Genomic DNA, 22,884 nt, shown 5'->3' with positions numbered 1-22,884 from the left:
AAGCCACGGTATGCCTTTCCCAATTTCACGATCTTTCATCATGTACTGTGCTTCGCGCACTCAGCTCATTACTAATGCCTCTACTAGTCGCAGTATTAGCGTTCAGTTCTTTTGAGCTTCCTTTTCTGGGAATCTATAATACACCCGCAGGATCTCCGTGCTTTCGTTTGACGTTCCAGTCGGGTCTGATGTCTTAACTAAGGAGTTTTCAGTCAGGCGAAAACGTCATTAAAAATGGAGAGGTCCTCTAATTCAATACACCGGAATGAGCACGCGCGGAAAGACGTGGCTTGCAATTGGATGTATCCAGCACTTGGAAATGCTTCTTGAACTGGGGCGGTGTGCATGACTTGCAAACGTTGGCGTGATGGAAATGGGTCACGTGTCTGTTCTTAAGCGACTACAGGTTTAAGTGGCTACAAGTCAAATTTAATCAGTGGTACACTGAGGGAAAATGCATGTTTGAGTAGGTAGGAAGCCCACGTGTGTATTCAAGGACTGATTAACTTTACGGTATACTGTTTTTACTAGTGCACCGAAAATAATGGAAAATACAGGGAAAATTCTTAATGTTTAGTGTGGCTTATATAACAAAGTTTCACTTCATAAATAAACGCGAGAAATTTCAATCTGTCTCGACTCTGGACGTCGTTTTTCAATTTTCTTATGGTACAAAAGATTTGAATTTGACTTGAAATAAACCATGTCACCGGTTCACATTCAATTCTGTGATCTTCGAGGTAAACAAATTTTAAACTTCCTGTACCTTCTACCCGCCCTAATTGCTCGCAGCTTTGCTCATTTCCCGATTTGTGAGTTACATAAAATATTGCAATTACGAGTTTTAGTCGTAACTAAACGTAAAAAAAACAGTGCTAGGTACGAATAGGACGACACAAGACAGACACGAAGACACAAACAAGTGTTTTTTTAGCGATTTTAAGTGATGTAGTACCAACCGGCCCATTTTAACACGTTGTTTCGCTTTTAGACGGAAGACAGAGGGATTGAATCCATCGAATGCGCCATGGACGCATGTGTGCTGAACATCTAAGATGAGTTATGCATTGCTTTTACCTCATCAGGATAATCTGGAACAGAGTTGACACTTATACAGCGACAGCTGTTGAGGGCTCAGTTTCGTGAAGATCCTGTCCCGTACGTCGCGTAAATCGCGAAAATCCTTCTCTCGGAGAGTCACATTGATTGTGGCGTTGGCGTCACGTGCCTCAGAGAAAAAGCGGCAGAGGCGTTTGCCGGTTCACATGCCATGGCATGTGAAGAGTTGCGCCGCGAGCGTATCGGATCCTCGTCGCTTGCAGCAGCAGCGGGGACGGTATTGCGTGTGTACGCGGAGGTGAACAGCGGTACTGTGAGCCGTGCTAGGAAGTGTACGTACAGAAGACTATTTTGCTGCGGGCTACAATCGACAGGGCGAACCATGTACGTAGCTACAGGTGCACTCAAATAAATAGCTCTGTCGCTGTCGTTGATTTCATGCCACCGTAACTTTTTGTTTTGATTTCGTGTTAGCGCCGCGAAGCAACGTTGGCTGTGAGCGGCGAACAGATGTGGACATATGGAGAGAGGACAGCAGGAAGGAGTTGGGGACAGGGGAGTTAGTATGCGTCCTGGGCCGACTTCAGGGGGACCTGTGCCGACATTCGTCTGGAAAGTCTTCGGAAAACCGAGGGAAAACCTCACACAGCAAAGCCGATGGTTGGATTCGAACCCACCACCTCTCAGTTTTCAGCACGACCTTGGCTACCACCATCGACTGGGACGCCTTAGCCTGCTCGGCCATGCCGCTGGTCCACCGTAACTTGCATCATATCTGCTATTTTTTCCTTCTTCCACGGCAGGCGACTAATTGCTCTCACGGACGGTCGTACCAAGAGTTTTGTCAAGAGGAGACAGGAGATCAATTCTGATTGAGCTCATACAGCCACTAGCTCGCCAGCAGATGGAGTCGTGACATCACTGAGAGGTCTCTTGCGTATTCGGTGGACCCAACTTTGTCTTTCTCAGTTTCAGACTGACGCCCGGCTGACCATTTCCTGACCATTCTGACCATTTACCACGCTATTTTACGTCCCTCCTGCTCAGGCCTCAATGTAGCCTTCACTCCCCAATTCGAGTACCGGATCGAATACTGTGACAGCAGTCTATGCTGCAAATGTGGCGTCGTAGCGAGTATTGAGCACGTCCTAACAGAACGGGAGCTCTACGAAACGGAGAGACGGCAACTCTGTGTTCAGTTGAGAACTGCTAGTCGACAGACGTTCAACCTGGCTGCAATTCTTGGCCCATGTCACAGCCACATGCAACACCGTCGATGTCTTCTGATGTTCTTGGAGTTCCTATTGTCTACCGGTTTGCTCCAGACGCTGTAGAGTCCTCCTCTGTATCTCAATGACCATTGGTGCTTCTTTCATGTGTGTGTGTGTTTTTTTTCTTCTTCACCTTCCTTTTCGTGGCGTTGCCCAGCGCAGCCAGTGCAGGAGAGCTCAATTGTTGTACTTGCACATAGCTTTAACTTCATTCTCACATTTCACATCTAATGTTTCGCGTGTAATGGGGTAGTGTACTGCTCCCCCAGGTCATAGTCACGATCTATTTGTTGTTGTTGCTGACAAATTGCTCACAACAGCTAACATCTCTTTACTTAACATGGCCCTGAGGCTCCACCGTTCTTTTGCTTCTGACATATATATAGCCGTCAGGTCAATGCTCCTGTCAGTGGCCGCACGAAAGATACATTCATTGCGTCAGCATCATTGCCATAGAAAAGGGAGACTATTTCTTATCGCAACACGAAGATCGCGCCTCATATATTGACTGGACAGTCCGACGCTTTCGAAAGCGGCGGATGCCGTCGTAACAACCCGGACTAAGATTACTCACGCCGGGCGCGCTGCAATTTGTGCTAACCAATCGGGCGACGATCTTTCCGCAGGAACGGTAGTACTATAGTGTTAGCGCCTCGACGAAGCCGCTGAGCATATTTTTTTGTTTCTATAGTACCCTTCGTGGTCCACAGACTCGCGTATCGGACGCAGACGAAGTCCAGAGGTCGGGCAGAAATGTACCCTGCAAAGCTTCCGCTGCCTTCAGCACGTTTTTATTGAGCAATAAAGCATAGTTTTCTCACAAAATATTTTTCTTTACGACATAATAGAGACGAACGAACGCCCGCTTTTTCGAATTTCAATGTGTTTATTTTCATTTCTTACTTTTAGTGATTGTCTCCATAATGAAGGAAGCCTGAGCAAGGGCCGAAGAGTCAGCTAGCCTGTATCTACGCCATTTTTAGCGCTGTGGTCTTGCCGTAGCAACATCGTCTATAGTTTATAATCCCGTATCACATCTGCATGAGTGTTTTCTTTTGGATATCGGTGAATGGGGTGAGGCACAGCGTAATGCTCGACCACATCACGTTTTGGAGACATTACTGCTCCCGATTACGTTGTCTCTATTGGAGACTGGAAGGTATTACTTTGCGTGATACGAGTACAGCTCGCATCAGGGTTAACTTGAACGCCATTCCGGCCTGCAGACCCCGGTTAGTAGAAGTAACGGCGGATGGCGTTTTGGTAATGTATTTACAGTTACACCCCCGTCGCACGGCAAATCGAATGTCATTACCAGCGAATGATATTCGCACTGAATGACATTCGTTTGGTGTCACACGGTGAAATCAAATGGCAATAGATAGATGTTCCCTCTCGCACCGACAGCGTACCTTCGCAGAAGAGAGGTATCAAAAACGACTACGATAGACCGGTCGAAGAAATGAAACAAGAATGAAAAGTTGTACTCGAATATTTTATCACGAATTTCGTAACTTTTGACGCGAAGGAAGGAAGGCTAAACACTGTTTTTCGGAGAACTACCTTCGTTCCCAGTCGCCACGTTGCCAAGTGTGGTGCTTAGTGTCCAAGTGTGGTACTTAGCAAATTAAGTGTCTTTCAAAAGGCAACGATTTTCTGAACCAATCTAATGCTTCGCTAGTTTCGAGCAAAAGAAATAAACGTATAACTAATGTACCTGTATAATGCTTCAGAGATTCGACCCTGGTGTCTTAATTATCGACACTGACGTCATTAACGAATGCCATTCTGTTTCTTCGTGTAGCTCGATTAAGAGAAACGAATGACATTCGGTGCGATTGTCATTCTCTGGGAATGTCATTCGGTTTGCCGTGTGACAGGGGTGTTAGAGGGGTGACCCTCGTCATGTCCTCTGCTAGGCGCTGCAAGGGTGTCTCTCTTCCCCCTTCCCAGGCTGGAACAATGTTCAAGTTAACTTTGACGCAAGTCGTACCACGTGCAGCAGGTTGACTTGATGACAGAGGACTTGATTTTTCTGTGCGTGCAAGAATTGTCAGTTTTAGAACGTTATAATATCCACGGTTCCTGTTAGTTATCTTCTGTTATTTCTGATGTGTAGAGCTCAAGGTTGCCTTCTAGTGTAGGAGCCTAGGAGGTTCCCTTCTCACAAAATGCACGCCCTTATAAATAATAAAATACGTGCATGAAAACGTCGTAACAAACGCGTGCTGATCGTTTATGTGGATCGACTAGGAACAACGCTTGATGTCAAACATCGAGGAAATCATATAGTCTTCAGAGGCACACTTTTTTGTTATCCTCGAGGTACTACAATCGAAGACGATTAATGTGGAGAAGAGCAGAAATAATATACGTGGACGTACACATCAAAATGATATCAACTAAAATAACTGGTCAGAACCGAAAAATAATAATGTAGGCTTACTTAAAGAACTGACCGGTGTTATTGGGAATACGACATCCTGCAATTTATTCGCTGAACGCTGCCAAGAAGGCGAGACTCGGAATAAGGCTTGAAGTTTGAGCATCACCTTCACGCTCATATATTCGTCTATTTTTCATCATTCACAATCTTGCGTGATGAATTTACTTGAAGGGATCAGAGCACTTTATGTACTCCAAGTTATGCCCGATAAATAAAAAAATTGCATCGATGTAAAGCTGCATTGCAAGTCTTACAGCAAAAGGAGTAAGAGACGCGTAGAAAACTGGCACCCTGAATACTGAAGCTCATCTAGCATCGTAAACCACGGCAGGCGCCGCCACCAGACACCAGTGTAATCGCGAAGGAGTGGTCACATGCTTTCGAGAACCAATAGGAAATGCTGAGGCTCTCGCTGCCCTGACGTCAGAGCTTGACGTAGAAGTTTTCTCAAGGGATTGTATCTCGCCAAGTACGACATATAGAAAAATAATAAGTACTGTTTTCCTCCACACTCCGTCGTGCAGTACAAATGCATTTCATGTAACGAGCCACATCTGTGAAATTGTCAAAACCTCTTTCAATAAGTATCGCAGCACATAATTGGTACAATAACTTCCTTCGTGTGTATTAAATGTTTAAATGTTCATTTCTTGTCATTTGAGATTATGAGAAACACAAAGAAGAAAAATAATGCATGACCACGGATGTCAAGTTCACTTAGCACTGTATAGCAAGGAACCACAAACGCGCTTCTTTGCCAGCAGAAAACGACAAAAGGAAAACGTTGTTTTCTTTCGTGGCTGTGTCCCTGTCGCTGACTTGGTCGTTTCTTGATAACAGCGTGACAGAAGGAAGAGAGTGTGGCTGAAAGAAGTTTTCTTTGCTGAGCCAGTCTCGGCGGGGGACTTCTCACAGACACCATTACTGTCGCCCTCTCCGCCTATTATCTGCGCAGTGGGGCAGGACACTTCTGCCATGATTTATCTTCGATACCCTCTGCAGAAGGGGACTCATCTCATTCCGGGGCTACTGTGTGTTTTCAGATCGCAACACCTCTTTTTCCCTGACGTATTGATATCGGCAGTATAGTCTCGCTGGGTGGACAACGCGCACGATATGGACAGTATGAATACAGGGTGGCTGCCGGTGAAACGAATGTTGACATGCAAAGGCTTCTATACAGGTTGCAGTCTTAATGTCTCGTATTGTTGGGGAAACTTCATTGGGTAATAGGCCACCGTGCGAACGATATCAAACTCTCATACCAAGCCTCCCAGGTGTCGTTTAAGGAGGCGCGGCACCGTTAAAGCATTCATGGGATTCCCCTAACGTTTTTAAACCGTATAGCCCGGCGAGGAACTGTCCATTTGACGTGAAATGTATCTTGCGTGGTGGTAGATCGTTTTCACTACTACTGCTTATTCAGGCTAGATTTTTTTAAAGAAAATTCAGAAACTTTTTTTGCAGCGCTCAGAAAAAGAAAACAGAAGAAAAAAAAAAGCATTTCATGCTTCGTTTCCTTTGATCACTCATAATATGAAGGTGTCTCAAAGGAGAATTCTAACCTCATAGGCACTGGAAAAAATATACCTAAAATCAATATAAACAAAAAGATGTCGTCTACGCTGATCTGTCTGCTTCCAACACGGTTTTTTGTCAGCTATGGTGATGGTGATGTAGTAAAAAAAATGGGGATGTGAGACGCGACTAAGTCGAACTAGCTACGCTAAGCCGGCAAGATTTCAGTTTCAATCTGGGTGGAATGGTTAACATAGAGGCATAATAGCTACGTAACACGTAGCAGAGCCGGAACATAAATTCCCTGTCGTAGGTGGTTCTAGAACAAAGTTATAAAAAAATCGTTTTGACGTGAAGTGCCTTTTCACTTCCTCAGCTTGGTTCGGATTTTCATCACAATTCTTCTGTAAAATTACGTTTACATTCAGGTACTTCTACCCTATTGATAGAGGTGTGCACAAAGAAACCACTAGCGTGGTTAAGGACAGTATAGCGCTGGCTAGAAGGTGGACGGCGATTTAAAGAAATAGTTATACTGTCGAACCAGGGGTGTCAGGTGTCGCATCAGGGGTGTCGAATAAGATGTCCCTCGGCTTTCTCGCCCTTTCCAAGAAACAAAGGTAGATTGCCAACATCGATTTCGTTGAAACAGATTGAAGCGTGCTGGAGAAGAGAATATAAAAAATATGTGACTTCGAAAGAGCTTTTTTTTTTTCGTTCAATGCATTGCATACCACAAAAAGAATTTTTTCCATTTTCTTTTTTCGTTTTTCTTTTCTAGTGAGTCACCAGCGACTTGAATTGGAAATCGGTCTGTCAAGTTCCGTTATTGATTACCCTTGGTATATTTGTCTCGGGTCTACTGTGTTCCGACTATTATTTATCTTGCATCCTCATAGTGTATGTAGGACGGTGAGTGGGTCTTGTACATTGCTCTTGTCTTTTACCCATCTAAGCTAGTCTAATCGCATCGTACAATACGAAGTGAAGACGGCTTGTCCTTCAACAAAGGGAAATATTTTACACCTCAGAAGAGGAATCACGATTAATAATTTTTAGTATACCTTTGTAGTTCCGAGAGATCGAGTGGTAAAAATCTTGCGGCTCGTTGGTACTCTGATATTGCATTTGTAATGCAATGTATTTGCATGTGCAAATGTATATGTAACGCACTCTTTTTTTCTGGCTTTGTTTTTCCACTCCAAAGTCGTTTTGGAGTAGCCAGTCCTGACGGGGTCGGGACTAACATCTCCATATTTTTCTCTCATTTCTAATTCCAAAATGTAATGCATTTGTAATCAACGTTATTTCTCTAACTATTGTCGTACTTGCATCTTCTTTCTCTTGATTTTTGTTACCCTGTCATCCATACTGATTGAAAAATCAATTGATTGAAATAACCAATCGATAAGATTGATTGATTGATTGATTGACTGATTGAAAAGATATGTGAGGACTGTTCATTAAATTACCTATTTTGTAAAACCATCAGCTCCTTCCAGCAGACCAGATTGTAATAAGGGCTTTTCTTCATTGGCAGGTCAAAACCCGGAGGACGCAAACGGAATCATCTTCAGTTAAAACCAAAAAATCTGAAGGAACATTTTCCCATGGTTTCATCGGGCCATGGTATGCTTCTAAGCTTTCCTCTTAGTGGCAGTAACATACTGCATTATTGTCGACGTGGCACCGGTGCGAATGTAAAAGAAAAAAGGCATGCGAAGTAAATTTCACATGACATGACATGTGGTGATATTTAACATAGCTCAAAATCCTGCCTCCTCTGTCAAGCCACCTGGAGTCACCATGCAAAATATTTTTGCTCTGCGGTGCGTTATAGCTGTGCAGTAGAATTTACAAAAAAAAGAAAAAGAAAAACAGTCGAAAAAAGTAGCCGCGGATGCTGCTGCCGTGCAGTGTGAATGTCACGTGATTTTTTTTTTTTTCGAAGCTCACGCGCCGCTTATACGTGCTTCAGCTGTGCCGCTGTACGTCACTGGTCACGTGAGAGGAGTAGCATACGTCACGGCGTCCTCTCGTTCTGCATGCGCTCTTATCGGGAGGAGAAGGATTTTTCAAAGCTGTGCGGATCAGAGCCCTCGCGCTCGCTCTGTAGGTCACCTGCGCTGGGCGTTCGTTCACAGGAATCCTCTGCACTGAAAACAGAAAAAAATATTTTGGGGGTCACCTCTGTGCTCCTTTAAGTTTTTCCTCCTTCTTCTTTTTATTTATTTTATTTATTTTATTTTTTTGTGGCCGGCTTTGTGTATAATGTGCCCGTATATGTCGCAGCGCGGCTATTTTTGTGATATGTTACATTCGAAATACGTCAGGTCGTGACACCCGACCGCCACCGGATGCTCGTCAGTACCACAGTCTGCTCGCCCGACACGAATAAACTGCTTCTGTTAATTATATCAATGATATGCGGTATACCGGAACAATATACGACTTTCCATAGATGTCACACGAGGCAAAGAACCATTCGTTCAGTTTTGTTACAATCCGCGTTTGTGTGCAACGATAGTCCACGTGTCACCTAATGTTTCCTTTTCGTGGCAGTCCTGCATTCTTAGATTCAGACAAGGAAAAACAGTACGCGGACGGGAGCGTAGCTGTATCAAATCCTTCGGCGAAGCGCACTTTTTCGGTAAGAAGCAAATCTAGGAGAAGGCGGTCAAACAAACATCCGTGATCCTAAAGGGATTGGGCCTGCGCTGTTGTTCTTTGGTATCGCGTGCGAGTGCTGTAAAGAAAGTTCAGTTGTTGTTCATTTCACCTGCGTTGGTTCCTGCCATGCGTGTTTGGATTTTGCTAGTTCAGCCAGAAGTTTTGTTTTGACGCGGACGAAGGGATTTTGAAAATCGGGATTGCAAGTTAAAGACCACCCTGTGTGTAATTTTGTTATTTCACTGCGAAAAGATTTCACGTTTTTCCTTTATTTATTTTTTTATTTTTTTTTCACGTTTCGGCTGAGTTTATTTGCATCAATGGGCAATGTTTCTTCTCATTTATAAGATGCTGCAAAATTATTGTTTTGCGTCGTATTCAATATGCTGCGTTGATGGCCGTCATTATTTCTCGTTGTAAGGTCTCTAATAAGAAAATAAGCTTCATAACGTCACGCGATACTGTTTCGGGATGTTGAGCAGCGAGGAAAAACGCAAAGAGTGCGTTTAGAAGGCATTATTAAAAAGCTCGCTCGGATAAATTGTGCGACATTGTTTATTTTGTGAAAGAACTCACGATCTTGCCCGTGGTGGTAGTGTAATGATGATGATTTTGATGACGTCATCGAGGACAATGACAGCAATTAAGATGATAATGATGAGGAGGAGGATGACGATGATGGCAACGAAAAATATGTAGGTGTATAGGACCCAATTACCAGGAGACCAGCAACTGCTGAACGATTATGTAACCGCACATGGCTCTAGCAAGGTGTTAAATTATTGTACTTCCTGTATGACCCTAAGCAAAGCTGTAACTGAACATTCTGGAGTCTGCCGAAGGAGAGCAGACAACCCAAACACCTTCAGCCCATCAAAATGTCTTCTATTGTGTTACCGTTATTACGACCACTCCATCTATTGCAGTCACACCATCGGTCTTGTAATGTTGACAAACGGCCGTTCAACCTCGCGAAGGCTCGCGGACGGTGATCGAACGCCGTCCACCAGATGCAAGGTCTTAGACTTCTTGCGGTGTTCTAGCGCTCCACAGGTCTGACGACGAATCTGTGAAAGTGCTCCCCCCATTATCATCCCCTTATCCGTTCCCAATGAGCAATAGGGCAGTGTACCGCCTCGTCGTCATCCAATATGTGTGTGTCTGTGTGTGTAATGCTGCCTAGAAAAATGACGCGTCGTGGACTATCTAAATTTGGGCTTATACTGTACATCATCTAGTATGTTCGCTTCGATGGGTGGAGGCATAGAGTCTGCACCATGGTCCGCAGTCCCTTTACAATGCCCCTGATCAACGTGATGAGAATGAGGCATCTGCAAATGACCTGCGACGACTGGGTAATGAGGTAACAAAATATTTCATCGGAGGATAATCGCAACACTAAACGCTGGTTCTATGCGTCCAGCTCGACCTGTCCAACTCGATCTGTGCGTCCAACGTGCAAGAGTAGAACCTCTTCTTCCCTCTTTACTTACAGAGCGGACTCTGAAAATGAGTGGTGGTGGTTGTGGTGTGATGTTATAAGGTGGTTTGATGTGTCTGAAATCGCCATAGGAACGTCATGTATGCTTTTGTCTTTTTCACACTGAACGCATATCAGTTTCATGCGTTTGTGTGTAGTCTGCTGATATCGGACTTGGACCATTATTCACCCGTAACCTCATTATTTCGTATCATGTAGTGACCATTGTGTCTTGGGGTAGTAGGCCAAAAAATCATGATCATGCCAGGCCAAATCATGCCAGGCCAAATCATGATCAGGCCAAATCATGATCAGGCCAAATCATGATGCACTCACGTTTGAACTGAAGCCAACATGATTGGTGCCTGGTATTGTTGTTCGCCCGGTCTGGTAGAACCTGCCTTGTAATACGGTACGATGGGTACGATAGTATGATCATACATCATAATATGTGATCTCATACATTATAGTATAGAGATCATACATCATACATGATACATACGATCAGTAAATTATCACATACCCCATATCTGCCAGCGCAGTTATTAGTGAACATTTCGTACTTCCACTAATATTTGGAAATAATCCATAAAACTTAATAATTGCGGACTCTACAAGGGCAGGTGATGTCACGACGTTCTCCGGCGTGTGTTTCCTAGCAACAGGGCACGCATCCTCTCGGTCTTCGCTCTCTTCCCCTCATTGGAAGACTGCCAGCCGTTGTGATGATGACCAATGTTGCCATTTGCATGGCAGATTGGGCACATTGTGGCGTCATACTGCTCGATCGTAATATCTCAATTTTACTTATTATTCGCTGTGAGATCGACCTATAGGGGGCGACACCGTCGCCTTTCTAATGTGGATAACACGCCGGCCGATGTTCGGAGCTGACGGTTCTTTCCCGTAATTCTTGCGTGTATTCACCGAAAGATCACTTGTGCCGCGATGGTACGATACTGTTCGGTTCCACAATGCTCCACCCGCTGCACTGGATGCGGAATAAACATGTAAAAGCAGACGACGCCGGGAAGCTATCCACACTACGGTAGTTCGTTCTTTCTCCGCAGCGCGCCGACACCGTACGATGTCGGAGCGAATACTTCCGCGCAACGTATAGAGAACAAAATATTTTGCCGGAATACAATTTAAGCATGCAAATTGCAATGACATAAATTAGGTCGAGATACTTACCATAGAGACACTTGAAACTAATTTCCATCATAACATATTTCAACAATTTCTCTTAATATTTTGCCGCGTGTGTCACGGTTATTTGTTGTTCGATGTTTTCGCTCTGCATCATTAAACATCCCAGCCACCGTTCCTCGCAATAAATCACGCGTCCTTGGCATAGTTCGACGCTTCCCCCCCCCCTTTTTAATTATGTACACATTTCTCCAAACTATTCTCAACACATTCTGAAGGACGCGTAGGACATTAATCAACAACGAAGTCAAAAAAACACACGGACGCGGCGCTGCACGGCTCAATTTCGAGCAGAACACGACGAAGCATGCGGAGAGCGGTACGACGAGTAGGCAGCCGTTAATGGACCAGCTTTTTATTTTCTGTGCGCATCCAACGGCAGGCATTTTGCGCGTTGAACTGGGAAAGCGTAGACCAGAGACGACGACCTTCCACCGAAACTCGCACAAAAGATCGCTCTCGGTTTCGCGGTTCTCTTTTTCCATCCCTTTTCGCGTGGACTATGTAGGCCTAACGGTCGATGGTGGATGCCTCTCGTCGTCCATTGTGTCTAGGCATCATTATCGGAGAAATGTCTTTATTCTTTAAAGTAAAATGCGTCTTTCTTTTCTTTTTTTTTTGGGGGGGGGGGGGGGGGTTGTCGCGAAAAGCTTAACGTAAAAAACGTAATGAAAAAATGTGTCAAAAGAAAAAACGAAATCCTCGTGGAGCGACACCGAGAAGAAGCTCCATTTCTGGTCTGCATTCTTAAAACATCATTTAACCGCATAGTGGTACGCTGACCATTGCACAGAAGGGTACCGTGATCATTGCTGAGTTGAGGGAGGGAAGCCCGGGGAGTACGCCTTTTTGTAGCAATTAACGGAAGGGCGTAAGTGTCAGGCGTACAAAAAGGCGTACGACTCCCATTTTCAATGTATCAGGAATTATGTTATTCGCGATTATGATGGGCAAAGAGCGCGTTATATGGTTATATGCGGTGAGGTTCTGTTTTAAGAGCATACTGCTTCACGTAGTCCCGTGAGACGTCGTACAGCTCCCGTCCACCTTAATAGTAACACTGGGGAAAAAATTGGGTCTCATTTGCGAGCACGATAACAGCCACCCTGGGGGCACTGGAGGAATGTTAAATGAACAAAATCCTTGCGTTAAACTAAAAGAATAATTTTGTTCAACTAAGATTTCCTCATGGCCCCAAGGGGTGCTGTAATCGCGCTCGGGAACGAGGCCATAATTTTTCCGGTGTTATTATTAAGGTTGACGGGAGGTGTACATGCAGTGGAAGTGGCCGAGCGCCCGGCATGTTTTATGCGCGGTTGATAACGGTGGGCGTTATCGTGAACGCCGCATGGAGAATCTCTAGCGTCCGAAGAGTGTCAAGGTGGCGACTACGCTGAAGCAATTGATAACTGTTGCTTTCACAATTTTATACCTCAAACTACTACTGTTCGTGTAGTTACAATAAAAACAATTGACAAAGTGACATGTGTCGCCCGCCTTAGAAGGACATCGTATACAGGGTGTTCAAAATTAAGCTTTCACTAGCACTTTATAAATAAGCGAACAAAAGATAAACTGGCGCTATTTTTCTGTTCCTTGAGTAAGAAACAGGTGCTACATAATTAGCAGCACGTGTTTCTTACACAACTAGCGTAAAGTTATCATCCGGTTTCCTGTCTTCGCTGTGTTTGCGTAGCGCTCGTGAAAGCTTAATTTTGAACACCCTGTATACAGCAGTAACGTGGACGGGCTGAAGCAACACGGGAAAGTACCAAGAAGATGGCAATCTATTCGTGATTCGGAGTAAAGATGAACCGGTAGACGAATCTAGAGGCTTCATACATAGAGTGCGAGGAACTGAAACAGACAGGGGAGACGAACACGCGCGAAGTGAACGAGGCGGACAAGACGCTTCGTGCGTGTTGATCTCCTCGTATTGTCATCGTCTCCTCTGATTACCGGTCAAATGTGCTGCCACTACACTACACCGACAATTTTTTTTTTTTTTTTTGACGCCGACATTGCGCTCGTTAACGTTTCAAAGGCCTCATACAGAAAGACAGACCATGTACGGTGTAAAAAGAGGTGTCAGTTATAGGACAAGCCATTTACACCCATAATGGTGTTTTCCAGTTTACAGTGTGGTTTATGGCATCAAACAGGAAACGCATGACGTGTCCTGTGGCTACCACCGGGAAACATCCCATCTCATCATCGCTTCTCCGTTTATATTTGTTGTTGTTGTCGTCGTGACGCGTCGTACAGAGGGAGAAACACGTACCGTGCGCAATAACATAATTCTCCTCCTCTAGATTTCCCTTCCTTTCTCTGGTAGCCAGCCAACGGTGCGACCGCGATTTTGTTCCATGCTGACGATTTTGTATCCAGTACAGTTCATAATGTAGCCTTCACATCTCTTTCTCAGGTGAGGTCCAATCTAAATACAACGTACTTACCGCGACGCCTCTTAATGGCTGCAATAGCTAGTCTCTGCACTCTACGTCGCGACCAGTAGTGCACCGACATCTCAACTATAGGCGTCCTACAGACGGCACTTGGTGGCGCTGCAGTATAATTTATTCGGCGGCGTAACTTCGTTAGAGTTGACGGACTACATTTCCTGCCTTTCTTGTAGGTCGAATACGGTTATAGAAAAGGGAGGACATAGTCCGCTACTTTCCCGATGGATGGAGTAGACCACCCGTCGTGCAGTGTGCTCTTGTTGTGTCTTATGGCAGAACCATAATACTATATTGCAAAGTCGGTTCCTATTATTAGACACTGTTTACGAGCAGAAAGCATAGGACGGTAGAGCACCACTTCATTCGATCCCTGGTGTGATGATTTCATTGCTCTACGCAGAGATTTCCCAAGCGGTCACTCCCTGAACCAATATCGCAACCCAGAATCCGTCAAGACGAAGTCGTTGTATTCCGCTGTAGTGCAGATTATCCAAGGTCGGACATTGGCTCCCCTTGGCGCAGCTTCATGCGTGGGAGGTAGTTGATCCCTTGGCCTATTTGTAACCCGGTTTATATTGCTTTCCTCGTGCCTCGCTTCTGCGATGTCGCCTGTAGCCTGTGAAGGATTAGGGGAATGTGCAGCGCTAGAAGAGACGATACCCTTTGGCATTCTGAGAGAAATGTCGGTGTTCCACTGGGGGTGAAGGGTCATCAATGTTTGCTCGCGAATAAAATCGTGTACCGAAACTTGAGACGAAGTGGCCTTTTAAAATGGTTGTGCGGTTTGGCATTATTGAGGAACGTATCTGTCTGCTGTTTAAGTGGAAGGAAGGGCTTCTGAAGACGAATGCTGTCGTAGAGCTCATGATTGCGTAACTCTTGCTACTATTTCCAAAAAAGGCTATTTCTTGTCCTCGTGGCTCCTAGATATTTCGGTTGACTACTTGGCTATCAAAAGCAGTTGTCTTTGAAACATTGAAGAATGCAGATAGAGACTGTGTTCTGAGCCACTGTCACAGAAACGAACCCGAGAAACGAAATAAGAACCGATGCTTCGCACTCATTCTTCCTAGTCAGTTTTGGTACTTTAGGCGTCCTTCGTCCTTCCGCTACACCGGAAACCCACTTGACAGGAAAAGTTGAGCCGGAAGCTTGATCGAAACAGGTCCAGAAAAAAAAAAAGAAAAGAAAAGGAAAACTGCTACAAATTTCTTTTCTTGCAGTCAACAACAGCAGACAAATCGTGACTATGACATGGGGTAATTAGACGCTGGAGACCCGTACACTAGCCCATTACACGCGAAACATCAGATGTGAGAGATGAGATGAGGATGAGCTATGTACAAGGGGTTTAGGAACAATTGAGCTGTCCTCTTTTGGCTGTGCTACGCCGATCAAAAGAAAGACGAAGGCAAAAAACAAAACAAAAATACGACAGCGTCTGGAGCAAAGCGGTATACACCAGAACTTCCAGGAACTGCGAGACCTCGACGGTGTTGCACAAGCTTCTGGGATAGGCCAATAAAAAAGCCAGACTGAGTGTCTGCCTGCTAGGAGTATTCAACTGAGCACAGAGTAGCCGCCTCTCCGTTTCGTGGAGCTCATATTCTATCAAGAATGTGTCAATCTCAATGCCGCCAATGTTCGTGTGTCGTCGCCAATGTTGTCGCATTTGGAGCATAGGCTGCTGTCACGGTATCCGATCCGGTACTTGAATTGAGGAGTGAAGGCTACATTGAGACGAAGCCTGAACAGGAGGGACGTAAAATAGCGTGGTAAACGGTCTGGAACTGAGAAAGACAAATTTGGATCCACCGAATACATGAGAGGCCTGTCAGTGATGTCCCCACTTCACTGCTGTCGGCTGGATGAGCTCACTCAAACGTGATCTCCTGCCGACATTGGTACGACCGTCCGAGAGTGATGGGCAGTCGTTGCCGCTCTGTCAGCTTCCTCGTTTCCGCTCAAACCACAGTGAACCGGGACCCACTGCAGGGATATTTGATGACCGTTATCGCTTAGACACTGAACTTGGTGGAGGATATCAGTAACGACTGGACGAGCGGTCCACGAATCCCCATGTTGGTAATATATTGAAGAGCCCAGTTTTAATCCGTGTAAACTATATAGTCAGGTCCGCGGAGCGTCACGCGATCGTTTTCGCAGAAAAAACAGGTTAGCATGTAGCTCAGCAGATATTGATAATGCGGTATGAGAGACGGTATCCATGCGACACATCGTCCGTGAAAAATCGTTCGTCCGTCGGATAAAAATGCAGACGATGAGCATTCCAGGCTGGTGGATCCATCAGTGAAAACTGCTATGTGGCCAGCATATCGACTACGCATCATAGCTGTTTGAGAACTGATGTAGGCACTTGGTGTCTTTTGACGTTAAGACCAGGAATTGACAGTGAGATCGACAGAGCTTCCGGCGGCAACCTCTTGCTATTAGTGGATGGCGTCGGTGGTGAGCTGTGAGGCGCAACTATAGTGGCGAATAGTCTTTCTCCATCGCAAGACTTCAATGGGTATTTCGCGGGTTTCTGCTATCATCATCCGCGTTTCCGCTGCCCTTGGGACGCCGAGACATATCCTTAAGGTCCGTGCTCGAATGCGCCGAAGTCATTGATCTTGCGTCTGTGAAATTCCGTGCAGAACAGGTACGCTATATATAGCAGAGTTCCTCGGACTGGAGCTTTGTGGATGGTTCACAAGAGGCTTCTCATTCATTCTCCAATTGGACCCGGCCAAAGTCACAAATGACAGAAATCCGCCGATGTCCCTCTGTAGTCAATGCGTATAGGAGATAGTCAAGCAGATATTCCTATGTTATGCAGTCCGTAAGAGATCTTTATTATGGTGTGCGCATATTGCTGTATTTCCCTGTACCTTTCGCTTGTACTTGTTGTTATAATAATAAATATTATTATCAGCTCAGCATGGATGCTGTGGAAATCTCACTGCCATCACCAGGCAGGGGGAACCCACCCAGGGGAAGACCCTCCGCTCTATCTGCGAGGAACGACGCCCCCCAAAAAACATAGGAAATCCAGATACTTTATTACGTACCGCTCAGATCCAGAGCCAACAATACCGCGCACAGCCAAGAACGAACTCACATATCTATCGCCCAAGAACGAACTAAGCTATCGCCCCAAGCCCAGAAGCGCCCAGCCTATCAGCCGCATCTTCTAGTCGAGTCCCGTCGAACTGAGTACCCCAGATGAGTCTCCCTAACGCGAGCGTTACCGCTCCTTTGAAGCCCGAAAGCAACGCCCCCAGTTGATCCTCCTCATCCCGGAGAGCAACTCCTTTACCAAAGTCAACAATCAACAAGCATCAAAGATAACGCGAACGCATTTCTGGCTATCGCTACCACAATGTAAAGAAGAGAAAGATTATATGCTTACTCATAAGTGAGATCAAATGGTGATGTTATTGTCAAGAAATTCTAAAGAGCAATGAGCTTTTGCGTTCAATCAACAGCCATCAAGCCTCGAACGCGACCTTCTCAAATTAGCAGGCTGTGCTTCTACTGCATCATGCCATGGCCTTCCGTTACTGGAAGGAAACAAAATGGAAAGAGGGGACGCAATAAGCCACGCATTTTTTATTCCGTGTTTGCGCCGCGAAGGAACTGTGGCTGTGAGCAGCGTACAGACGTAGACAGATGGAGAGAGGACAGCATAAAGGAGTGGAGCACAGTGGGGTTTGTTGTTGTATTTAGACGCAGTATACGTCCTGTGCCAACACACGCCTTTCACAAGTCTCAGCGGAGTCTCATATTCGTGAGCTATATGCCGTATACATTAAGCATATCCGAACGTGCGCCCAGTAACTTAGTAGTGAAATTGTCAATCCGATTAAGACCTCCAGGACCACGTGAGTCGTATAGGGTTCAGTGGTTTGATGGGTCCCAACCTTCGTTGCAGGACGCGTAAAGCACGCGCAGGAAGGCGTAAAACCAGTCAATCCTGCCTAAACACAGAATGCTTGGTTCCAACCTCATCACTCAACTTAGCGAGGTCATCAGAATCCGCTTATCGCCGCTTAAGCTAATGCGACGTCCCATTAGTTAGTGTGATACTATAGAATTGACTTTGAAGGAAAGTACTTGCGTTAACTACGCTCCTGTTGTAGCGAAAGGTGAATTTTGAAAGCCACGACACTCCAGGCACATACGTCAAGTTTCACTCTGAGTGCTTTCGGTTTTTGTTTTGACGGCAGACCTAATGATGTCTAACCTTCCACGCGGTTCACTCTCACACGTTCATATAACATATCGTCAAGAAAATGTTTCCCCCATCTAAGCGCTTTTTTTGTTTTTGTTTTTTATTGTTCTTCTCTTTCTAGCTCGATGCCGAGGACAGGCGTAAATCAAAACTAGGGAAAAGCAAGATAACGAAACAAAAACTGTGCATTGTGGCCATGTCTTCGGGAAGAAATCGAAAGCTTCTTGTCACTCGAGACAATGTGCCGCGCCAGGGGATGACCGACTTTTTTTTCTTGTGCTTTTTGTTCCTCCATGCTTTTCATCGAAGTACGCGAGACGGGTGCCAATATTTCAAAAACGTTCTTGTTTTACAATTGTTTTCCATCCCCGTTCTTACTTGTGCCAGATGGCGTTGCTGTCAGATACGCTCGAGAGAAATGTTTTGAAAACCGGCAACCAGACGGCGTTTGAGACTTACACTACTCTTCGAACGTGTTACACATTTTGACGAGAGCTGGTTCTCATGCGACAGTAACACGGACGTGTTCTCGCTGAGCTGAGAGCAGTAGGGCGTTCCAACGAGAGAGCTATATTTGAATTGCGTGCCATTTCTCGTCATTTGCTTTTTTTTTTTTTTTGTGGAGGCACTGAAAACATCACGGTTGGCATTGGTTGTCATGGGACGCAATATGGACGACGAGCGCATTATTAGTGCGAAATCTTGCTGCAAGTGTGAGCATAGATACGCGGCAACGGTTCGCAAATTGCGTGCAATATAAGCCGAGCGAAAACTGCGAAATCAGTAGAGATTTAAAAAATGTATTAACGAATTCGAGCTAACTGGTTCGTTCGCAAAAACGTCAAAATATATGTGACAAATCACCGAGTTTGTCTTCTCCCTTCTCCTTCTTCTTGTCCAGTCTTCTTGTCCAGTCTTCTTTTCCTCCTAGTGCAAGAAAACCTTGGGCTTGAGGACATGTATGAATCTACACCAACCTAGCCGCGCATCCTCTCAGTTATCTCTTCTTTACCTCTCCTTCTTTTTCTTTTATTTTTTCTTTTTTGGTGTCATAGCAAGTGTACCTTGCATATGACTGACTTTCCGTTTCTTCTTCCCACCTTCCGTTTCGTTATTCTTTTTTGTATTAAAAAAATATATACCCGCCCCCCCCCCCCCCCCAAAAAAAAAAAACAAAGAAAGAAACAGGTTGACTCTGTAAAGCGTGCTTCACCTAATGCTTACGAGCACGAGGTGAAGCCAACCCTGTTTTCATGTCAGTTTTGTAAAGCTCGCATCCCCTAACACTTACATGTATAACATGGAGCCAACCAAAAGTGATGAAAGTATCCTGCCATAGCCTGCAAACTACATGCGATCAAATCTATGATTGGCAGCGCTGGATGCGAATCTCTCAGGTCTTGAATAGGACATTTCCAGGCGAATGTTTGGGATGGCGCTCTTACCCTGGCTGTTGAATTAAGTTGGGTTGATAAGAAAAAAAAAATACAAATAAAAAAATGGAGAAATAGGCACTCATTACGAGAGCCGGCTACTCCAGATCAATTAGAGAAACAAAAATGCTAACTACAATAAGAACAATGAGTGCCACAAACACTCAGTCAGTCACTCACATACACTGTCACACACACAGTCTGTCACACTGTGTCCACCAACTTGCCCTGGATGTCTTCCGGTCCTATCTGCTGCTCCCTGTCCAATCCTTTGTCCACTCCTAGCCACACTTACAACAAAACCTGAAGAGAAGATTAAAAAAAGAGAGAGAAAGAGAGAGAGAGGGAGAGAGAAACTGTGCCTGTAGTATAAACAACACATTCTTGTTCTGGAACTGATGTAGCGCAGGAAGGGCGACTTTACGATCTAATCGCGCCGCTCTTTGCGGCTATATACGCACCCAACGTACGGTCCCGTTCCGTTGCAATATAGGAGATAAACCGTTTTGCTGTTCCTCTACAACAAACTGCAATTGGTTTTCGAAGCCGCTCGAAACCGGAAATATATGAATTGTGCTGGAAACACCGCAATCGCCATCCGTTCTATCCACGTGTCGTGGTCTCTCTTTTCTAATGTTGACCAAGCGATTTATCTTCGGCTACTTTTTTTTCGGCAGTCGGTCCTTTTTTTTTTTTTTCTTAAACGTTAGCTTTCCTCTCCTGAAAGCCGTCATACGTTCTAAAGAAACCCGCTTACGTTTTGTGTTTTGGAGCGTCGACTTTATTGAAGAAGGGTGTGGAGACATTTGCTAGATACTGGGTGAAGAACTATAGCCATCACTCGCTGCTCTGGTCACGTCGGTTCTCGTCGCCCGCTGCTCTTTACTGTTCAATGAATGTTCAAACCTCACTTTAAAATGCGTTTCAATGCAGTAACTTTACAGTGTAGTATGTCCAGCCACTAACACGTGCCTACACGATTGGTAGCCCTATAAAGCTATGGATCCAATAGAATCATACAAACAGTATTACAGAATTGCATGGAATGTTAATGTAAAACAACCATTATTCGTAGATTAATTGAATGGCTTTCTGCAATAAGGATGCAAACTAATTTACATCGCTTTCAAGGGTAAGTTTTTAACAGTTGGTAAATACAAACCCCTTTTACATATTAAAAAAAAAATGTGCAGTGCTGGATTACAATTGGTGCAGCAAAGTCGAGAAGGTTTTTCCTATTTCCTCCAAAGTACAAATTTTCGCATTGACGGGCCACTCAATTGCGGATGTTAAGAGATCCCACACCAGAGAAGTAAGATGGTACACAATTTAAATCCGTATTTTTCTTCTATCGACACCCATCGAATACAGCCAAATAATATGTATAAATATGTGAGTGATACTAACAACAACAACAACAACAACAACAACAACAACTTTATTTTTAAGATGATGAATGGGGAGTTTCATCGATCGCCAGGGGCGATACTCTACCCCATTGCTGGTGGTGATGTGGGGAACGAAATAATGAGCCGCCCGTCGCAATAAGGATCGAATACCAACAAACTAAACTACCAGAACTAAAGCTCGAACCTCCAAATGTCACCACACGAGGCTGACACACCTTACGTGTAAATCTTCTCGTAGAATTACCATCAACTTCTACAATTGCCATTACATCCAAATGACAAACAAACAAAAAAATATGCGTACCACCGCGTAGGTCGAACCTCAAGTGAGCAGCATATACAAAAGCTGTATTTACATTAATGTGACAAAAGCGTATCGTACCGGTCTATCGCAACGAACACTCTCCAAAAGGGCCAAGTCAACCAGTCCACTGGTCGGGACGGGTGCGAGGAGGTGCGATAATTACAGGGTGAATTTAGCAAAGGTTACACATTTCGATCGCGTCGTAAAAATGGAAGATGACGTCTCTGGCGTTTCAAGCTTTGCACACTTATACTCATTTGTTTCAAGTTTTATCGCTATTTCTTTTCAAAGGGTATCATTTTGTAGAAAAAAAGTAGAAACCAAGCAAATTTTCACCCCATGCATTTCCTATGGCCTATACCGGCCGAAAACTGCCATGTTTTGCTCTCTCTGCTTCACGTTCACATCAGCACGTATAGATGGCGCTGCCTTGAAAACCTGCATCTGGTCCGTCTAGTTGTTGGTTGTTCCATAGGTTCTGGTTTTGCTTCGTCTCCAGGTAACGCCACCTATACGTGGTGATACAAACGTGAAGCACACAGAGGGAAAAAAAATGGCGGTTCGCGGGCGGTACAGGCCATAGGAAATGCACGGGGTGAGAATTTGCTTTGCTTCTAACTTTTTTTTTCTACAGAGTAATAACATCTGAAAAAAATAAGGGAAAAACTTCTAACTTTGCAGACTGATAGTCGTTCGCTCGAAGCGCCAGAGACGTTATCTTATATTTTTACGACTCGATCGATATGTGTAACCTTTGCTAAATTAACCCTGTAGATGCGATGCGCTTTTGTCACATTCGTGTAAGCGCGGCGACAGAAGGGAAACCGTCATTAGATCACAGTATCTCGTACGAGCTCTGGAAAATATTGTTTGACCTCATTCTGTTTTTTTTTTCGTTTTTTTTTTGTCAATGTAAGCAATGACAGATTGCAATGATTGCGCATCCTCATGCAGTCGGTCGCGTTTTCAGGGCGTAACATGATGACGTGACAAAGTGAAGGAGCGACATTTCCGTCTAACAAGTTACAAGCTCCCTTAGCAACATCTGTGTCGGCGCCTCAGCTCTATCTCTTCGCCGTGTTTGAACGCTTTCGAAAATAGCGACAAAGTTCGCAGGCATTTTTCGCTATTATTGACTTTCATGTCAGAAAAGACTTTGTGCGCTTTCTCTTCGGCAGCTGTCGGGGAGCATGGGATTGGTTCTGGTCCCGGAAAGTTAGCACCACCGACATCTCCGTTGAGGATGTTCGCCTTTTCCTCGCACGACAGCGTCGCTTCCTCCGAAAATGTTTCCATCCAAACGCTTAGAGAGGTTACGACACGCTACGTGTCTAAGTTATGCCGGAAAAGTTTAAAGCACGGTTATGTGCATCGATGTAGGCAAACGTT

General features: G+C 44.9%; 1 protein-coding gene across 4 annotated transcripts in view; it reads left to right on the top strand.

Moving 5' to 3' along the window:
* Window positions 1-22,884, top strand: part of LOC135394719 (transient receptor potential-gamma protein-like) — a 228,440-nt gene that overhangs the window by 55,996 nt on the left and 149,560 nt on the right. For all 4 annotated transcript variants that reach the window (XM_064625611.1, XM_064625610.1, XM_064625609.1 and 1 more), the window contains exon 2: window positions 7,835-7,923. The gene's annotated coding sequence lies outside the window, so the exon portion shown is untranslated. The remainder of the gene's footprint in view (window positions 1-7,834; window positions 7,924-22,884) is intronic.

The sequence above is a fragment of the Ornithodoros turicata genome, chromosome 5 (genome assembly GCF_037126465.1).
Source record: "Ornithodoros turicata isolate Travis chromosome 5, ASM3712646v1, whole genome shotgun sequence".
Lineage (NCBI taxonomy): Eukaryota > Metazoa > Arthropoda > Arachnida > Ixodida > Argasidae > Ornithodoros > Ornithodoros turicata.
The sequence above is the reverse complement of the archived record's forward strand: the minus strand, read 5'-3'. Positions and strand labels throughout refer to the sequence as shown.